Source organism: Anas platyrhynchos, chromosome 2, assembly GCF_047663525.1.
Source record: "Anas platyrhynchos isolate ZD024472 breed Pekin duck chromosome 2, IASCAAS_PekinDuck_T2T, whole genome shotgun sequence".
NCBI classification, from domain to species: domain Eukaryota; kingdom Metazoa; phylum Chordata; class Aves; order Anseriformes; family Anatidae; genus Anas; species Anas platyrhynchos.
In genome coordinates, this window is record NC_092588.1 from 50063672 (window position 1) to 50081535 (window position 17864).

The window sequence follows — 17864 nt, forward strand, 5'->3', positions numbered from 1 at the left end:
GCCAAAAAAAAAAAAAAAAAAAAAAAAGAGAGAGAGAGAGAGAGAGAAAGAAGAAAAGACAACACAATTTATTCTCTTTTCAGACCAAATAAAGCCCAAACCAATAGGACTTCTATGCAGATCTCCCAACATGACACATTAGCAGTCTCCATCTAAGCCAGTTGTACTTCCCCTCACCCCCCCCTTTTTTTTTTTTTTTTCATAATTCATGATGATCATCACACACCCCACTTAATCATGTACCACAATCCTCATGTCATCACCACTCATTCTGGCATTGAAGGACATAACCCATGACAAGAGGTTGAATTACTCAGACTCAGTTGCAGCAACTATAGAGGAAACACAATAGGGGAAAATACTGCCCAAAATCACAATGTGCACAAGCTGGAGAACTGTGTTTAACAAAATATTAACCACAAACTACTCTTATTTTGGAAAAAAAAAAAAAAAAAAGGCTTTTAGAAAGGCAGAGTGGAAATAATGTCATGTGATGAATTCAAGAGATTTCTCAGCAATAGGCTTCTCCATTCTGGAGAGTAGGTGCCATGTAAAGGCAGCTTCATCTGATAATGGTGGCTTTACAAGATAGAGAGTAGGGGAAAGAGTATGTGGTGACATCTGTCAAAATAATAATTAACATGCAAAAACAATACCACAAAATCCCCCATTCAACCTAAAAAGCATTAACACCTCTAAATTTAATCTCCGTTGCTTCTCTACGAAGAAAGTCAGTAGTCAGAAAGTATTAGGTAAATAAGGGCACTTACCAAACTAATCAAATTGCATCAGGATTGTCTAAGGGCTGTACACAGAATCATAGCACCAAAGAATGATTTTGGTTGGAAGGAACCTTAAAGCCCACCTAGTTCCAACCCCCTGCCATGGGCAGGGACACCTCCCACCAGACCAGGTTGCCCAAAGCCCCATCCAGCCTGGCCTTGAACACCTCCAGGGATGGGGCAACCACAGCTTCTCTGGGCAACCTGTTCCAGGGCCTCACCACCCTCATAGTAAAGAATTTCTTCCAGAAATTCCTCTTACCCAGAATGTTTCATGTTTAAGTGGGAAAAGAATAGCTCATGGGAAGTACATGTCCACTGTCTCTAAAACTATGCGTCTGAGGTTCAGCCTGGTGCACTAGCTCGAGGTGAAACATTCAGTATGGCAGGGGTTCTTGAAAAACGTTAGTTGTAGACAAAATAAATAGTACCAGCACTTGCAAGAATTTTGGTTACTGCTCATAAATAGTGTCCTAGTTTCAGCAAATGTTTGCTGATTGTAGTAAACATCTTCATTACTGAAAATGATAATAATAAAGTACAATAGGTATATAAAAAAAATATCTGTTAGTAGCTACAAATGAAGACATCAAATCCTGCCAGTTCCTGCATATGCACTGCATTGTAAATTCACCAGTAATCCCAAATTAAACACATGCAGATGTGTTGACAGGATTGGGACCATCAGCGACTTATCCCGTAAATACTGACAATCTAAGTAATGTGCTAGCTTCAGCTAGACTACTCAGCGTTGTGAGACAGACCTCAGGCACAAGACATCCATAACATCATCAGACCATAGGATAGGGCTGGATACTGCCACCCTTACAACTAAAATGTAAGGTAAATCCTTGGCACTTAACTCAGCAAGCATGTAAGTGCATGCACAACTTCAAGATTTCAAATAGTCTTGATTCCATTAAAGCAAGCCACAGACTTATTTTTTTTTTCACTGGACAAGGTTTTTAGTGAACAAGTGCTGCATATAGACTATATGCAGGGTAAAGTATTTTACAACTTTCGAGTGCTAAGACCTAGCTTCAAAGTGTTTTCCACATAAATACACAGCATTATTCTAAATCATTATTTTAATACAGATTATTTTAATAAAAAACAAGCTAAAAGGTATTGGGTATAATAGCATGGTAATACCTTAAATACAGAACAATGAATAGGACTTGCCTCTGCAAGCTTATCGTGTAGACAAGAGCAGAGGCATTTAAAATACAAGGATACCTTACAGTGGGAGGGGAAAAGACTTAAGGTAATTGAATCCAGAATGTGATATATTTAGATTAAGACATCTAATGAAAAGCTAATTGGATTAGTGGGAAAAATAATGGGATTTGAGATGACATATAATTGGCTTTTGCTATAAAGCTGTCATATACACAAGGAAAATACCTAGAAATGGGAATCCCCTAATAGTGCTAAGGTTAAAAAAATAAAAAATAAAAATAAAAATAAAATAAAATAAAATAAAAATTGAAGAGGAGACTTTTAAAGATGTTTTTATTTCTAAATATAACATGAGGCAAGAGCAGACCAGTTTCATATTCTAGAAGGTTTTCATTTATTGTTTCCCTTCCCTTAAGTCCACTTAAATATTCAAGTATTTGTAGGAAGAGTGATGGTTGGGTTTTTATTCAGTACAGTGCCATGGGGCTGGTGACATGTGCATTTGCTTAAGCCAAGCTAACATTCTGTATTGTTACAGACGAAAAACTAAACAGGCACCCCTTAAATCTTTGTCCCTTACTGTGAGACAAATGTCCCAGAAGAGCCAACAAAGCACAATCTGGACTTAAAATAGCAAATCAGCAATCAAAACTTTCCAACACATTCATCTTCAATGTGACCACTGAATGCACGCTTTGCCTCTCTTTCCAAGGAAGAACGTCAAGGGTTTGATGACAACAAAAGGCTTCATCAGAACCTGAGAGGAAGAATGGGGTGCACATTTGTTGAGGAGGAGAACAAGTTCAGTCACAGAGGCAAGCTCTTCTTTTTCTTCCTAAGTGCTTGCATGAGACCATTTCAAAGGAAATGTCATCTACATAATTAGGACCACGAAGTGTTTGTGCTGTTGCACAACAAAAGGTGGTTTTGCTTGTTGATACAGGTATAACACTGCTTAAAGGAATCTTTGTCTGCAAAAGGTCGATCGTTTTGGAAATACCATTTCACTTCTCTGCCATGTTTTACAATGCAGTCTCCAAACAGGGTGAGATTTTCAAGAATATTTATGACTCAGCTGTTCCAACTGCAACGCTTGAAAATGCATAAAAACCCTGGTTCCTTACATATTGATAGTATAGTTCCTATCAGGGAGAGAGGAATTTCAAAAATCTTCACATTGGTGGCAGGAAATAAGAAGAGGTGGATTATCAAGTATCACAATAGCAGAGTTTAAATTAACAATCCTGGTCCACCTACTTGACTGATACTGAATTTTCCTCTCTTTTTAACCAGTGCCAATTTGTATAAAACAATAACGAGGCACCCCACTGAAGAACAAAATGAACAGGAAAACAGGAAAACTTCCAGCCGTAGGATAAGAAAGTATTTCCTTGACATTCAGGAAGAGCTCATCATCCAGGTTTAAAACAAGACAAACAAAACACAACAAATGGAGTGGGAGGGCAAAAATATTTTTTTTAAATTACAGTGAGACAGTTGGATTTTCACTTGCCAATTATCCAGACCGTTCTAGTTGATGCCACTTAGAATCAAACAGGTGTGCTTCCTCAGCCCTGCTGCCTGATGTGTTATACCAAGGGAAACTACAAGAAAATATCAGTGTGATATCTTCACAGTATCCCATAGTGTCCTCCTTGCAACCAGCTGCTAGTGGACAGCAAGGATCACAGGGAACAGCAACATCATTCAAGTCAAAGCTGAAACATGCCTAAAGCCAAGGAATCCATGATAGAGGTCTGCTTCCAGTGGCATCCAGCCTCTCATTGAGCAGCCTTGCTCAGGTTTATATATCCAGAATAGCTGGAGACCGACAGATTTGCTTTTCTTGCAAGGCATGGTGGTTAAGGTATCTCCGAAGTGTAAGGAAATGCAGAAAAAAACATGGCCATTTGGCAGCCTCCTTCAGGCCAGATCCACCAGCTCCACAAGGGGCCTCTCCACAGGCTGCAGGGGAACTTCTGCTCCATGCTTGGATCACCTCCTGCCCTCCTGCTGCACTCACCTTGGGGTCTTCAGGGCTGCTTCTCACTCCTCTCTCCCAGCTGCTGTTTTGCAGCAGGCTTTTTTTCCCCCTTCCTTCAATCTGCTCTCCCAGAGGCCCAACCAGCATTGCTCCCTGGCTCAGCTCTGGCCAGCTGGTCCCTTTAGGAGCCGGCTGGAGCTGGCTCTGATCTGACCTGGGGCAGCTGCTGGGCTCTGTGCACAGAGGACACTCCTGCAGCCCCCTGCTACCAAAACCTCGCCATGCGAACCCAATATAGAGAGCAATGGGTGGAGATGAGCTGCCTATCAGTATGAAACCACCACAGGCTATGGGAGAGCTAAGCACATGACAGCACCAGGCAGAGCGCTGGTATGTCATGAGGAGCCTTGACCTAATGGCCAGGAGCACATTTTTGCATGTTTTACGTCATTCAGTGATTCTCACAGGCAAGAAGACCAGGGCATGAGTCTAGGATGCAGTAGCAGATTTCAAAAGAATGAGGTGAAAACATATTTTTTTTTTTTTTTTGTCTGTAGAAATGGTGCTTCAGTAACAAGTAAACAATTAAACAATGAATTTTATAGACAGACGAGCACCCTTCATTCATACCCATGATACTCTGTCTCCCAGTACCTGGCATGTCTCAAGCCTAAGTCAGCTGTAGGCCTTTATTCACATCACATGTCAGAACTGAGCTATGCCTTCTCTGAAAAACTAATAATCCCCACTATGGGAAGTCACCCACCCTGTGACCAATCCTGATTCTCCTAAGGCTCCAAAACTACTTTGCATCTTACTAAAATCCAGTGGTGTGCACAAACTCACCCCACCCTTCAGCCCAAGGGCTCCCTCTCTAATCACAAACATCTGGATATAAAGCATTTCAGCTGCTACTTTGTACTAAAGTTAACAGGTTTGGTAAACCCATAAGTACTGTTAAAAAAAAAAAAAAAAAAAAAAAAAAAAAACACCCATACCAGCTTGCACGCATTTCTCTTCAAGGCATTCACTTGAAGTTTTGCTTTTGCTCATAATTTTGCTGTCTGTTTTATAGACTTTCTTCAAGAAACTACACTCTCTGCCCTCCCCCAGCCCTGAATCTCCACTCTGCTTCTACCTGCTTCCCTGAACCCCAGCTCGGAACATCACCAATCCTTTCATAACTGTACTTTTTAGGACCTCTGGAGAACGATAATCCTCCCCACAATGCCTGTACATAAAGCAACCTATTGGCAGTGGGTTCAACACCTCTGAACAGAGATAGTCCCCATCCAAGCCTGGGAAGTCCTTGACAAACATACAAGCAGGCCGTGTTTTGCTAAATGCGTGTCGGACTTTCTCCTACGGTGCATCCCACAAGCCCAAATCACCACCGTTCCTCTGGAGTCCCAGCTGGTGGATTTGGGCAGTTCAGGGCATGCACTTGTGGTTGTGCCTGCACTATGTGCTGACAGTTTCAGCCCTGCAGAAACAAAACTGCTGAATCCAGTAGAAAAGGGGTTACAGTCTTTTTTACTAGGGAAAAAAAAAAAAAGCCGTAGGAAGTCTTAATAGATACATCACTATAAAGAGAGGGTGAAAGAGGATCAAAGGATTTACTGAATGAACGTGTCATGAGATGTCAAGAAGACAGCACAACAGGATGAAATAACTTACAGAGGTGTTGGCAGGGCCTGCAATGCTCCTCAGCACAGAAATAACCCAGAAAGAGTGAAAAAAATCTATAAGGGACTGTGAGAGAAATACCATATATCCTGGTCTGGGAGGAGAGCGGAAAGATGGAAAGGGCAATTCTCATACTAGGCAGCTTTATAAAATTGTTCTACCATGACCTGGCAACCCACTATTGGTCTGGCTGATTACTACAGCCAAAGTTCTTCCAGAGTTTATAGTGAGCATAAACAAATGCTTTTCCACTAAAACCAATATAAACAAATCATCCACTAACACACTCTCCTTTCCAACAATTGTACACTGTCAAATGGCATATGAGCTCCAAAAGCAGTTACTCATATTCAGAAGCAAGCAGTGTTTCTCTGCCTATCTCTTTTCAACTTCATTGATATTTTATGAACCGAAATCAGTTTCACTTACACATGAAAGGTCAGAATCCAGCTCTGCCATAGTATCTATGCTCATATATTGTGTTGTTTTTTTTTTTCTTGTTTTGTTTTGTTTTGTTTTTTTAGCCAGAACTCCACAGCCTCCAACAAGGTTACTTCAAACAGACAGCAGGGAAAGTCAGAGGCAACTCAAACCCAGAGACTTTTGTTTGAGTTCAGGACAATGAATGGTAAATCTCATAATAGTCAAAAAATATCTACAGCCACTGAAAACCTAACACAGTGAGAGCAGTGCTTTTTAAGCTATTTAAAGCGTGTGGGAATAATAGTACATTTGTGTAGCTGTTCTACAGTATTTATTTTCATTTCTGTTAATAAATATAAATTTTGAGCCACATCCTCATCAGACAGAAGCAATGTAAGCAATTACTCCTAACGGCTCTTAGGAGTCATCAAATAAAGGAAGCAAATACAATGTAGCAGTGTTTCTCTAAACATTGGTCTAACTGGGACAAAACAGAAATATATCAGAGAGAGAAATTTCATCTGGATCTCAAGGTCAAAGCTAGAGTCTCTTTTCTTTTGCAATATCACCCTGTGTGAAGTAGGGATAAAATACTTTCCTGAAGGTTATTATTAATTTTTGAGCTTGATAGAAGTCCTTGAATAAAAAGTAAATATTAGAAGATTCTTCTATCAACTCTCTTGTTTAATATGTCTGTCAGCAGTAAAAGTATTGCTAGTCCTGAGCCCTGCTTGCCGTCTTGGGGAAATCAGGAGTGCTCTTCACTGGGACTTCATTCATCTGCTCAAAAATCTGAAAACAATGCCTCGATCTATAAACCAAGGTTATAAATACTATACGTCATCTGAAAATCAGACAGAAGATGCCACACAATTTTTACACATGCTTCAACATTGATACGCATTTTGAACTTGGCTCATTTCATGTTTTTCATGATAGTATTTTTTCTCTGAACTCAACAACATTTAACCTAGAAATGATGCGTATTTAACTAAACCAGCTGTGATCTTAAAATACCTATTTAACTCTAGAAGTACATATTTCAGTGCAGTAATAGAGGGCTATGTTACAAGCTGGTATTCCATAAGACAGCTAAGCCACAGTGACTGGAAGGCCTGAAAGGGACCTCAGGAGATAATCAGGTTCACCTTCTCTCTCTGAGACCCTCTCTATGTCACCCCTGAATGATGTTTGTCTAAGCTATTCTTGCTCCAGACTTTATTCTAGTGCTCCCAAGGCAAATAATTCAAGCACTTCACTATCCTTTCTGTTAGAAAGTTCTTTCTGTTATCTAGCCTCTATCTTTGTTGCTTCAGTTTGTAATCCACATTTTTCCTTTTTTTTTTTTTTTATTCACTAATTTCAGTGTTGGATTTTTTTCATGAACTTTTTTTTTTTTTAACTTTTTTTTTTCTTCTTTTTTTTTTTTGTTTAGGAGAAAGGCCCAAAAGCAAACACAGTACTCTAGCTGAGTCTTAACTGTTTTGGAACAGAGCAGAAATTTTCTTCACACTTCTTCCAGGCAAAAAGTAGTTTACAAACAGAAGTATGAAATCTTTTTTTTGAAAAATATAGCAATTGTGACTCTATACAAATCATGATACAAAACAATCCTTAGTTACTTCTTCTGCAAGAACTGCCGTCTAGCCAGTTCTTCCTACCCTGTTCATGTAGTTCTTGTTTAACTATACTGTCCCAAATTTGTAATAGTAACTAGTACGATACTATTGAATTTGAAGCTAATGAATTCAATCCCATTCCCTCAGGCCATTTCTCTAAGCCCATTCTCCAAGCAACCTCTTGGCTAACTCAATCATTCCTTTAAGTTCCTACCTCCAATCAGAAAAAACAGTTGTACAGCCTTTTTCATTCAAAAGTAATGGCAAAGACCTCCTAGCCACAAATCACAGTTATTATGGAGTTTTCGTCTACAATAAGGAGAAGTTTAAGCCAAGAACAAATGGAAAAAAAAGAAAAAAAAAAGAAAAAAAAAAAAAAACAGGAATGAGAAGATAAGTTTATGGGAAGATTTCACAGACTCACACTTCTGCCAAATGTCTGATAACTTGAAACGTGGCATGCTACATAAGAAAAGAAGATATTAAACGCTTAAGAGTAAATGCCATAGGCATAGCCAACAGGAGTGGAAAAACTATCCTTTTCCAGGATGAAAAGGAAAAGAAAAATCCTGTCTCACAATTGCATCAAAGAAAAAAAAAAAAAGTTGGCTTTTTTTCCCCTAAGTGTTTGGCATATTATAACCATGAAGCAATAGAAAGGAGACAATTTAACCACATAACCTGTTGTTAATATGACCACTGAAGCATGGAGGTATAACCTGACAGCTGTTAAAAACAAAGACATACATGATTTTGTTTATTCCTGAGACAATTGTTCTACTGCATAGCTGTGCATGGAAGAACAGCAGAATTAAATTATCCAGATGAATGTTCCAGACAACATCAAACAAAGGCAGAAGGAACCTGAGAGCTGAAGGCCATTGGAAGATTTTATTTCATTTTATTTTTTTAATCTTAGCTCAGCTACCATCTGGAAAACCTTGTCTTACCATCAAGAAAGCCTTGGGACACTTACTGGGCAAAAGTCTGCAATCCCATGACCCTGAATAGAGCCTTTCTCAAGGATGGTCACTTGACAGGAGGTATCTGTACAATGTAGAGAATGCCTGAAGGTAAATGCAAAAGTCAGGCTCAATTACCAGTTTTAAACTAGTTGTTTCATGGACAGAAAGAGTAGTAATACATAATCTGATATTTGGATTCCTCCTTGTCCAATACAAGGCCTACATTGTCCAATGCAAGGTTCATTTTAAACTCTGCCCATCACTGGTTTTTCAATATATCTTTATCTGTGGTACCAATTTATGTATTCTGACTTTTCCCTAAGCAACAATGCTGACGTCTCTCCTCCATCTCTTCAAACTTCCAGAGAGGTAAAAGTTTTCTGATTACTACTGACTTTTCCAGTTTGGTTGAAACTGGCCAATGAATTAAAGTACGGTGGGAATATTACAAGAACATAGACGAGGATATACAGATCTTGGAGCTCCACAGCTAAAAATTACTCAGGTTAGATGAGCACTTTCTGAATTTCAGCAAACACAATTGCATTTATATCAGCAAGAAGTTTGCTAAAAAATGTCATCTCTCAGATTCTGCAATCAGTGTCTTCCTTCTGTCTTTGTTTTCTTTATCATATGAGGTTTGGCCAGGTTTAGATAGTTAAGTTTAGATAGTTAAAAAATGTATGTCTTCATATTGGTTATTACAGGAATATCTGATGATGTGAGCCTCTCTAAGTCCCCTCCTAAGCCCAGAATGAGCTTGTCTTTTCATGGTTCCAGGTCGGGTGCATTATACTACTTTGTGATTCGGTGAGTACTTTGGTTTTTGATCCTATTTGACATATAATTCAAAATAAGACACACTGGGTCTATATGGTTGGCAAATACCAGACACAGAATACCTTGTCAAAAGAGAAAATAGAAAAAAATTATCTAGGCAATTAAAGACTTTTGAACTACAAAACTTCACCCAAGGTTTTATCAGACGCTTAGAAGGTAAGAAAGAAGTTAAAGACATGGAAGAAAGTGGAAATTTGGGGATATAAAGTAAGATGGGTTTACCAAAGGTTGAATGTTTGAGAATAACAGATTTTCAAACAAGAGAAATGAACCACTTTTCATATATCTGGACTTCATTAAAGTTCTTTATACAGTGTCATATGGGGAAAGACTATGCTGTATAAAATGCAAATTGAATTCAACTATTGTAAGATGGTAAGAAACTATCTACAGGGAAGGATGTGCTGACAACAAAACAATTGGTTGAGAGGGGAGGTTGTCTTAGAGTCCTTCAAGAAATTATAAATTTTCCTTTATGCCTTTGGTGTAAAAAACAATGTCAGAATGACCCATTAATCAAGAGGACAGCTGGAGTGTCAAAGAGTGGGGTACCTAAAAAGCATGTCCTGTGCACCATCAGCAATATGTGTATGTCATAGACAATGTGTGGCTTGACATGAAGCTAGAAGTTGCCAGTGATTGTAATGGTACATCCTCTGGATACTCACCAGTACTACTGAGACTGCTGGTGGGTTTTAGTGGCAGAAGACAGGAGGCAATTCCCTGTTTTTCTGACTGGACGTTGAGATGAACCAGATGACCATAAGGCGTGGAGCTCTGGAAATCAGTTAGCTTTCAGCAGTGCCAAGCATAAGATTTTTTGTCATAGGCTGGGATTTCCTTAGTTTGATGAGTAGCAGAAGAAAGAACGAGTCAATCATTAACAGGAGGACCAAGAACCACTCCTATGATGTCACCATGAAAGAAAAATGTGTCCCTAAATGTATATGGAGGAAAAATTATTTCCCTATCCAGCAGAAACACAGACTTCATTATACAACACTTTTATGAAACCACCTCTGTAATACCATACAGACCCAGTCATGCTTGAAAACACATATTGAAACAGGTGTGGATTGCTAGGATGGATATGGCTAAGACAATTTGATTTATATACCCTACAAAAAGGAGGTTGAAAGCAGATGTAAATGCTATCAATAAAAAACAACAGGGAACTTCAATGTCAATAATGATAGAAGTTACTTAAACTGCATGACAATATCAATATAAGATCAGCAAAAGCTGTAAAATAATATATTAAGCTAAAACTAAACTAAACTATTTTATAGGAGAACTAAAATATTTTTTCTAAAAAATAAAGAAACAATATTCTGAACAATCTGTAATAACTAACTGCAATATGCACTTCTTAGTGACTTAGAAAGTCCATTGTAGTCCAACACTTTTGTGTTCTTCCTAATAAATTGGTATCCTAGCCTCATATGTACTGAGAAAAAAAAAAAAAAAAAAAAAAAAAAAAAAAAACGGAACTCAGTGTATTATAAAGCTGGCAAATTTGATTAAGTATGCTGCCAAACTGAGGCCTTCTGCAAGCCAAATTAATATAGACAGAATTGATTTTTCTTATGTGGTACAGTATATGTAAGTAAAACAAGTAATACATAAAGCTGGTTTTCTGCATTTCATGCCAAAAATAAATCTGAATTTAGGACATGCAGGTTAAATTATATGATCACTAATACTTCAGATTGACTAACTTCAATCAGAATAGCTTTAGGAGAGCCACCTAAATTCATTTAAAAAAAAAATTCACCATGCATTGATTCAACGTGATCAAGACTCTGTGAAGCTACAGTGATAGGCTGTGGTAGGATGAATTTTCCTTTTTTTATTTTAACTTTGAATAAAAGCATTTACAATGTATTTCTATACTGTTCATATGGTAATAAATAACAATTTGCAAAAAGAAAAATCATGAAGCAAACAAATTCCACAGCGCTTTAGATGAAACCACATAAGTTCATGCTGTATTCTGAACTAAAATTTGTGTTAAAGGACAATTGTATCCAGAAGTTGAAATGTGGAAAAAGTTAAGTATTTTGTAATAAGGGATTATTCCCGGAAACAATTATGCTACTTTGGTGTCCTACTCATTTAAACAGCTTCACTCCTCTTTCAGCGGTCTCCCTTTGTTTATTTATAGCTCATTCATTTATTAATATTCTTTTCCACCAAGACATCTTCCCTATAGAGTCACAGGGGCATACAATGCAAGAATAGGACAGACTGAAGATGGCAAAGTATACATTTTCCAAGAATAAAAGTTCATTTGTTGCAAATGTTTCTCTATTCAATAAAAGCCAAAAGGAATTGCTAGCAAGCTCTTTAGGAGGCCTCACTCCTACAAATAAACACATGGGGTGAAAATGAACCCATGAACAAGGGTTCATTCGAGAACTGAAGAGCATGCTGTCGTGTTATGTGCCCATGCAGACGTCCAGCAAGTGATGACAACTACCTGAGGGCACCATACCTTACTGGTTTTGTAGTTTTTGTGGAGCACATGGCAACATACCTCATTGCTTGTATAGCATTTGTGACAGCAAAGTCTGCAGCTGGGAGAACAGCTACTACCACAGAGGCAAAGGTCATAGACACCTCTGGAAATTTCAGATGAGACCAGAGAGGAAGAAAATAAAACATTCTGGTTTCAAAACTAAGATGTTGCAAACTCTTCCATGGATTATATCAGAAAATTGCATTTTTGCTACAAAGGATGCAAAGGGTGTTTAATGACTCTAAAATATTAAGAGGATTAATCCATAAAGTAAATCTTACTGTAAGGCAGCTTTGATCTTAAAATGCTTTTTAAAGGTAGAGATTTTTTTCTTACATTTTACTAAATTTAATTGGAAAAAGTATTTCAGCAGAATCCTACCGGTTTAGCTGCTATTTAGTTCTCTCAGTCTTTCTTATTGAAGAGTTCTGGTTTTGCCATGTAAAAAGACACCAATATTATCCTAGTGAAACACCCCACCAGCAAATGCGAAGACACTGTACACTCCACAAAGGGTTAATGCAACCTATTAACCCTAAAAATTAGAGAGGTCAGTGAGAACAATCCTCTAGAAAGAATACCCTTCTGAACTCTCTGCCAAGAAGCCCCAAGAGCTAAAATGTAAAGCTAAAGTTTACATTTACTTTTTTTTCCCATGGGTATTTTGGGTGCAAAGTAAAATCTAGCACCTGTAGAAGTGGCATGTTTGAACTGTATACTGAGAAGTCACCCCCATTCAGAGCACGGAGAGGAGTCTTCTGGCTTACATGCTATTACAGACATCTAATCAAAGTCACTCAGACCTGTGCTCAAATCTGTATTTCAGATTGCCCTCAGGTTGAAGGATCTCAGATTCATTTTGCCAAATCAGGCTTAGTCAAACAATTCCAGGATCTAAATGCCCGTGGCTTTAATCCTCTTTGAACCTCCAACCTGTTCCATGATATTGGGCCTAACCTGTAACTTTCTTACACCTGTAACTTTCTTACACCTCACTTGGCTCAGCTGGAAAACTGGGTAAGAAGCACGGCTGCACTGAAAACCAGATGCCCCATCCAAGCCAAGTTCTGCTGAAAAATAAAGGAGCATACACTTTCCTTGAAGCAATCATTGCAGTCAATAAAATGTATGATGGGGGAATGCAAATATAATACCTCACAGAATATAAATCACAGATTATGATTTTCTGTTAAAAAAAAAAAAAAAAGAAGAAGAAACAACACAAACAGGACACATTTAGAAATACTAGGTTCTGTAGGACAAAGTCAGCACTTAAGTCTGGATTCTGCAGATGTGCACACGCATATATATAGTTTTACTCACAAGAGGTATTTTGAATTCAGCAGGATGAGTTGTATGCAGCAACTAAAATAAATAAATAAATAAATAAGGCTAGATACATATATTTCCATAAAGTGTGTTCTCCATGCACATTTGAGTGCATTGTGAATTTAGTATCAGATTTATTCCATCTTTCCCAGCTGACAGATTCACCAAGCAGTGAAGGATCAATGGCAAGAGGTTAAATTGTAGTGCATCTCTCTGTAGCATTCGAGGCACAAGCTAATGTTCCTATGCACACCACTCTTTCTCGACGAGTTTAAATCACTCAACTTACTTTTTTTTTCTGCTTATTTCATCTCACATAGGTTTGTGCATCCTTGGCACAGAGATCATTTTCACACACGTCAAGGAAGTCTCTGAGGTATCAAATAAACAGACTCTTCTTAGTGTAGTCTATATTTTACCCAGGTCCACAGAAAAAGCAAAGCCAAATAAAGATTAGGTTTTAAGGGAGTCTGTAAATCCAGGGAAGCATTATTTGCTTTGGTTAAACTTTTTTATATTTTATTTTTCCAAAAAGATGGCAAGATGCTACTTTTCAATAATCACAGAGTATGGAAATACTGAAACAAGAAACAGGAACAGTTTTTAACTTGTAAGATTTTTTTTCTGTTGCTTCAGGAAGTCTCTGCAGGAAAGAACTGAGTGAACATAAAAAAATTTATGTTTGTTCTGCAGGAGTTAAATCTCCCCTCAAGTCTTGCATTTCTCGGTTAATATTTCAGTGCTGGCCTCATTACCATTCTTTACTTCCATTAAAGCCTAGAGATTATGTACAAGTTTCACTAAAAAGGGAGAGGAGAGGAGAGGAGAGGAGAGGAGAGGAGAGGAGAGGAGAGGAGAGGAGAGGAGAGGAGAGGAGAGGAGAGGAGAGGAGAGGAGAGGAGAGGAGAGGAGAGGAGAGGAGAGGAGAGGAGAGGAGAGGAGAGGAGAGGAGAGGAGAATGAGATGTATTCAGATGTATTCAGAAGTTACACCAGATTCTAGTCTTCACTGCTTAGGTTCTTAAATCCAACAATGTTTTTGCAATTTTTTCTTTTGCAACATTTAAAAAAAAAATATTGCCCTCTCATACCTTACCTAGTATCTATGATGAATCCAGAAAAAAAAAAATGGGAAAGAATGATTTGGTTTGCACCCATGGGTTGCTTTGCATAGTAATATGATTTCCTCTGTATTATCTATAGAGCTTCCTGGTATCAGTCCTTGAAAGGAGCATAGCCAAATTTCAATGCTGTAGGATGTCCTGTACACAAATACACGTACAAGTTGCTAAAAACTCTCGTATGATGTGCTGGGAAGGGTCCATGCAGCTTTTGTAGAGGTAAGTCACATTGATATCCTGTTGTAACTCTTGAAAGGTCTCAACAAGTGTGTGGACCAAGGGAGATCTGGTCAGTCTGGATTTTCAAAAGGTCTTTCACTCGAGGCTCTTAAAGAAACCGAGTGTCTGGGTGGGAAAAGTATGATAAGAAAAGACGTATTCCCATGGAGAACTGTTTCAGAGACAGGAAACACGAGGGGAATAAACCACACAGCATATCGACCAGCATATCCATGCTCTGTAAAATGGAATGAGACTATTGTGGTTTCAGAGGCATTCAGAGCAAAGATGACGCTGATAGTGAGGAGCTGCACGAGGATTTCATAAAATTGGCTGAGTGACAGGACAGCAAAAGAAATCCAATGTAAACAAATGCACATGGGCCATACAAATCCTAACTTAACCTGGACTACTACCACTTAGGGACAAGATTTGGGGATTACAACAGATAATTCTATCCACCTGACTGCCCCATAGCCATCAAAAAAGGGAATCAAAGGCCAGGAATTATTAGGTAAGGGGTAGACATCAGAGAAAAACATATTGTTATACAAATATATTGCTCTTACACAAATCCCCAGATTGCAGGAGTCTTTGTGCACCTACACGTTGAACACAATACATTTTTCATCCCACCATCACAAAATGGGCACAACAAAACTAGAAAAAGATGCAAAACACCATCGAGGATGACAAAAAGCATGAAGCAACTTCTGTACAAAAGGTAATTTAAAACTCTAGAACTGTTAGTCTCAGAAAAGAGACAAATGTGGAAATGCAAGCAGAAAGGAGAATATGACCAAAGAGTTCATTATTTCCAGTAGTATCAGAAATAAAGGCAACAAAATATTTATCAGGAGGTAATATCTCAGTAGAGAAAGGGAGGTTATCTTCAAAAGCATCGTATGCTTATATGAGAGAAACATTGTCAGGCAGAATTGTGGATGTCAATTTACATTGTTACAAGACATAATTAGAGTGATTCATGGAAGAAAAATCTTTTGTGAGTTGTCAGATGTTAAGACATGTATTGCTGGCTCAGGGAAACCCTGAACTACAACTCACCGAAGCCTGAGGAGTGCACCAGGAAGGAAAGTGTCATCACAGGCTTTCCCACAGGTAGCAGCTACCATGGAAATTAGACCCTCAGGGTCCTCATACACCAGCTACGCAGCTCCTGCCCACAGTGTCCCATGGGTCAGCTTCAGTGGGCAATCCTTCAACTACAAAAATCCTCAATACAGCTAAATAGGATGTTGGGGCATGGGAAGGCTGGGGACCTGGATGTTGTCCTGTACCAGGGCAGGTTGGAGATTGCAATGCCAAAATCTTTCTCAGTGGGATCAGTAAGGGGTGTTTTGCTGCCTCTGGTAAAGCACAGCTCTCACACCTTTGGTAATTTGTTTTATTGTTCTGTGCATCTCTCCACAGTCTTTTTTTTTTTTTCCACAGGATTGTGCTGACAGGAACAAAAATGCATTCATTCCGCTGACTTTTCCCAGAGGAAAGCATGCCCTAAACAAAGTCATTTTCGGCAGCTCTCTGTGTGAACAGGAGATAAGATGGCTCCCCAGAGGACACGTGCGTGTGTCCCCTCAGTAGCTGTCCTTTCCCCCGCTGAGCACAACTTGCTGCAACTTCACACACAACCCCAAGGGCTGTTTTCACTCCACCCACGCGCTGCCAGGAGGTTTCTTAGATTTTCAGCATATTGTTTCCAGGGCAACCATTGATCTCAGATTTCAAACATTGCCAGAGCTGCACATCCCTGTGCTATTCTCTCCTCCCTTTGGAAAAAAAAAAAAAAAAAAAAAAAAAAAAAAAAAAAAAGGCCTCTGCAAGGCCAGCTTTGCCATACGGAGACTCCGTACTGCACACACCAGTGGAGCTCCCACAAGCTGGCTATCTCCTGCCTTGGGGTTCCTCTCAGTTTTGTGTCTTATACAATGCGTCTGCACCAGGGAGCTATAAAACACTACCAGTTTGAAGTGCCTCGAGGTAATCAAGTCGTTGATTTAGAATTTCTTCTTGTCCTCAGAAAGCCTTACAAATAAGGGGCTAGGCCTTATTCAGGGTATCCAGGCTTTGTGGGGAGGATCCTTCCAGTGTAAGATGTGTACTGTTATTAAACCTCTCTCTGCTGCTTCCCACAACATTACCGGTCTGGAAAGCTAAAGGCTACAGCGAACAGTCTGGAAGGCAAAGCCTAAATCTATTGCATATGCACTTGAAAGACAAGAGACAGGGACTAAGAACAGTTTCCAGGGGCTTCAGGGAACGGAGAAAAGCAAGCAGGACAAACCACCACAGTCATACCATGTGCAGAGGTGTCTGCAAGTGCCTGTCTGGACAGAGAGCACACAGCACAGGCACAGATTTTTCAGGGAGAGAAAGCAGGGGGTGAGCTGGTGCTTCGACCTCCTGCCAGCCATCCAAGGGGCTCCACAGGCTCCAGCTCCCACTCCCCACAGAGACCAGGGCAGGGTCAGCCACATGATTAATCTGCTCCCCAAAAACAGGAGCAGAATGCAGCCCCAATCGGGGCTATTTCATGAGGTCGGGACGCATGAATTCCCACAGCTCTTCTAACCCTAGAAAGTTCCCAAAAGATCCGCTTCCACCACAGACCTGAGGACTCAAGAAGTTCTGCTAATGCAAAATACCTTTCTGAATCCCATCCCAAACACTCTGGAGAGGAGAGACAAAAAGCAGCTTTCTTTATGATTCCCTTTTGAACTAGATGCATTATTTCTGGGTTGTACATTAAAACAGATGTCTCATTGATTTCCCAGTCACAAAGAAATCATTCTTTTCATGTCTTGTGACGGATGTTTCTTCAGATGAACAGCGTTGACTTCAAACAGGGTTTTTACCTCATGGAATAACTTTCCCCAAACTGATTTTAAAATACCTATTAGCAAACCAAAACCAGCCCCGTTGTATTTTTTAGGCAAAGGGCGAGTAGAAAGGTTGTCTTTTCCAAAATGTGAGAAATGTCACTGTCATTTGGAATTTTTGTCCCATTCAGCACTGATCACGATGTAACATAACAGGTGCTTAATTAAGGAGCATTTATTTATCTTTTTTTTTTTTCTTTTTCATCTCATTATCAGCCCTGAAAGAGTAAGCCCCATACACATCTCTGTTTCATTTCAATCACTTCTCTTTTGCAACAGGGGGCAGATTAGTGTGCTTACAAC

At 39.2% G+C, this 17864-nt stretch overlaps 1 long non-coding RNA gene across 2 annotated transcripts; it reads left to right on the forward strand.

Annotated features, from left to right (window-relative positions):
* The first annotated feature begins 8935 nt into the window (after positions 1-8935).
* LOC140001880 (uncharacterized) lies at positions 8936-17448 on the forward strand. Of its 2 annotated transcripts, none has more exons than XR_011807549.1 (4): positions 8936-9007; positions 9346-9448; positions 14528-14664; positions 16117-17448. It is a non-coding gene; the product is annotated as an uncharacterized lncRNA (long non-coding RNA). The 2 variants fall into 2 exon arrangements; XR_011807550.1 differs by lacking the exon at positions 8936-9007 and adding an exon at positions 9009-9143.
* The last annotated feature ends 416 nt before the right edge of the window (positions 17449-17864 follow it).